The following is a 3,702-nucleotide window of genomic DNA, read 5'->3' as shown; positions in this document are numbered from 1 at the left end:
CAATACTAACATTTATGAATGTTGATGGAGTTCTTGCTTTTTCTTTTATTTTGGCGGAAACGCACAGGAAGACCTCAGCGCCTCTTTTTGTTGATAGAAGATTTATAAATGAGTCTCATTACGAATACGTCGCACGTATCGCATTGTCACATGCCTTGTAAAAAATCATAAAAATGTGACTGAGCAACTGACGAGTAACGCTGGTTCAGCGCAGATTTTCCTTGCGCTTTGGACTTTGAACCGTGGTTAACAAGCAGATCCGCCGCGAGCTCGTGCAGCGCTGTCAGAATACATGCAATTCGTGCGTGTATTAGAAAACATAATGTTCTGCAGTTTATTGAATTGTTTAAGGCTATTTCGCGATATCAATCATGATACAGTAACCAGCTACAACCACCCCTTCCTCTTCTCATCGGAGACATGTGATGCAGTGCTAAAATGTCTCTAGCTGTCGGTGCTTGTAATGATTTTTGCGTTTTTCTCGGACAGTTTTAAATGCTTCCACACTGCCGACATCTTTGCTGCATTAGTGCGCGCCTATATTTGATCGCATCACGTCATTGTTCGTACAATTTAATCAGTCTTTTCGCTTATGCGTTTTGGTTTTCGAACATTAGGTGCATCCCTAGTGTTCGGTATTCGGCCTTCGGCCCAGTGTTTCATTTTGTTCGGCTTCGGCCAAGAATTTTAATTTCGGTGCATCCCTAGTAGTAGCCTAATTCATAGTAATAATACATGGCCCAAAACTTAAGCACCTTCTCAAAACAGTTCTGAAGCATGTTTTTTTATAATAAATGTATTAAAACAGAGCTGTTGTAATGATTATTATCATTATTATTGTCTTACTTTTTATTTTATTTTACAGAACAACAGTAAAATGACAATACTAACATTTATGAATGTTGATGGAGTTCTTGCTTTTTCTTTTATTTTGGCGGAAACGCACAGGAAGACCTCAGCGCCTCTTTTTGTTGATAGAAGATTTATAAATGAGTCTCATTACGAATACGTCGCACGTATCGCATTGTCACATGCCTTGTAAAAAATCATAAAAATGTGACTGAGCAACTGACGAGTAACGCTGGTTCAGCGCAGATTTTCCTTGCGCTTTGGACTTTGAACCGTGGTTAACAAGCAGATCCGCCGCGAGCTCGTGCAGCGCTGTCAGAATACATGCAATGCGCGCGTGTATTAGAAAACATAACGTTCTGCAGTTTATTTACTAATTGTTTAAGGCCATTTCGCGATTTCAATCATCATACAGTAACTAGCAACAATCACCCCTTCCTCTTCTCATCGAAGAGATGTGATGCAGCACTAAACAGTCTCTCGCTGTCGGTGCTTGTAATGATTTTTGCGTCTTTCTCGGACAGTTTTAAATGCTTCCACACTGCTGACATGTTTGTTGCTTTGCGCCTCTCACTCTACGCTGGTTGCTATTTGATCAGTTACAGTTACAGTTTATTCGGTCTTTTCGTTTATTCATTTCGGTTACCGAACATACGGTGCATCCCTAACCAAAACCGCAATTTTCATTTTCATTTAGCCGAAAACGGATTCAATTTGGCTAATTAGGAAATGTAACTCTGTGCTATAGAAGGTATTGAGTTCTCTGTTGATAAGTTAAACCAGTTGTGATTCCAGAATAAATTAAATCAGTTTGTAGAAGTTCCTCAGCAATGACCCTGCCTTAAAGGGGTCATATGATGCGATTTCAATTTTTCCTTTCTCTTTGGAGTGTTACAAGCTCTTGGTGCATAAAGAAGATCTGTAAAGTTGCAGAGACTAAAGTCTCAAATCCAAAGAGATATTCTTTATAAAAGTTAAGAGTTAACCACGCCTACCTAAAACGGCTCGTTCTAACATGCCCCCACATATCTACCTCACTATGTGGGAAGATTTGCATAACACCGCCCAAATGTTCACGCAAAGAAAGAAGGCGTAACTTTTATTCTCACTGTAGTATTGTTGCCGCTGCAGCCATGTCGTGAAGACGCTGTGTGCGTCGTTGTGAAAGCGAAACTACTTTGTTTGGTCTTCCAAAAGAGGACGATATCCGCTTCGTCATGCCTAGAGCTGATCTGTGCTGGTCGCTGAGGGAATGCATCAACTTAGTGCTGTGGATCACCGCATCGGCTTTCACCATGGACAATGCAACAAATGCCTCGTTTGTAATGGGTTTTAATGTTTTTGTCTCGTCGCTCCGGCCGGACACGGTATCAGCAGTATGGTGAGGGGCGTAACATTTCCGACGCACGCTTGAGGTATTCGGCCAATCACAACGCACTGGATAGCTGGCCAATCACAGCACACCTCGCTTTTCAGACCGATGAGCTTTGTAAAAATCGACGCGTTTCAAAAAGGCGGGGCATAGCGGAGAAACAATAATGTACAGTATGTGGAAAATAATGTGTTTTTTAAACTTTAAACCGCATAAACACATTTCATTACACCAAATACACAAAATAATGTTTTTTTTAGCAGCATCATATGACCCCTTTAAATTTGACATTTCTGCTTTAGCATCATTTTTAGTGTGTCCACAGTGCTTTCATATTTCCGAAAGAAATGCTGACTCAGACAAAACATGTCATTGGAGAAGTGACAGTGGCCTTCCGAAACTATTTTGGCTGAAAAAAATATTTAAATTGGTGGATCACTGATTCAGAAAATACAGTTTTTATTTTATGCTCATACTTTTTTTTTGTTTTGTATTCCCTCTGGTTAACACTAATACTGAAATATAGCAGAAGTGTAATTAATCAATGAGTATGGAAAAAATTCCTCACCCAGATTCGTCTCACCTAGTGACAGCATTCCTGTTGTATGACATCACCTCTGTTTGTCTTGATTCAGTGGGCCGGATTTGGATCTGGATCAATGAGGCAGGTTGGTAATGAATAAGAGTAAAGCTCAGGTCGTCTTAAGATGTGCAGATCTACTGAAAGCATTTGTTTGTTTGTGTTTCTAGTGTGTTCTGCAGAACATTTCCCTTTCCTGGTCTTTCATTCAGAACGGCTGTGTTTGAGAGCATTGTCCCAAGGAAAAGCTTCATTAGAATCAGAAAAAGGGTGACAGGAAAAAGTAGGTCAGATGCTCAAAGACACACACACACACACACACACACACACACACACATACGGTCATTAGCAGGGCCGTGACAAGGGCTGGTTCTACTGTGTGACAGTGTCACTAGCATTGCAGTGTTTGACACTGCGCTCTGCCAGTGAGAGAGAGCGTGTGAGTCACCAGTGTCCTGTTTAATCAGGGGAACTGGATGTTTTCAGTATTGAGTCAAGCTCTCTGTGAAGGGCTTAGTCCTCCATCTTGAGAAATCCCCCACTGCTTCAGATTAAACCTCAGACAGTACAAACACACCCTGGAGCCAGTGCTATTCAGACTTAATGGATTTCCGCAAATAGTATGTTCATAGTAAAACAAGAAAAATTGCACAGTATAGAAATTGCTCCACAAATGGCATAGCTTACGATGCTTAAAGGGGTCATAGGATGCACATTTTCCACAAGTTGATATTATTCTTTAGGGTCTTAATGAAAAGTCTAGAACATACTTTGGATAATTTCTCAATGGTAGTGTAAAAAACACCCTTTTTACCCTGTCAAAATCAGCTCTGTTTTCAGCACGCTGTTCCAGTCCATGTTGCTTTAAATGCTAATGAGCTCTGCTGCCCCCGCCCCTCTC

At 40.9% G+C, this 3,702-nt stretch overlaps 1 protein-coding gene across 5 annotated transcripts in view; it reads left to right on the top strand.

Annotated features, from left to right (window-relative positions):
• Positions 1-3,702, top strand: part of LOC107676854 (intersectin-1-like) — a 64,857-nt gene that overhangs the window by 14,021 nt on the left and 47,134 nt on the right. The gene's annotated exons all lie outside the window — the stretch shown is intronic.

Source organism: Sinocyclocheilus anshuiensis, unplaced genomic scaffold (assembly GCF_001515605.1).
Source record: "Sinocyclocheilus anshuiensis isolate Anshui unplaced genomic scaffold, SAMN03320099.WGS_v1.1 scaffold2166, whole genome shotgun sequence".
NCBI classification, from domain to species: Eukaryota; Metazoa; Chordata; class Actinopteri; order Cypriniformes; family Cyprinidae; genus Sinocyclocheilus; species Sinocyclocheilus anshuiensis.
The sequence above is the reverse complement of the archived record's forward strand: the minus strand, read 5'-3'. Positions and strand labels throughout refer to the sequence as shown.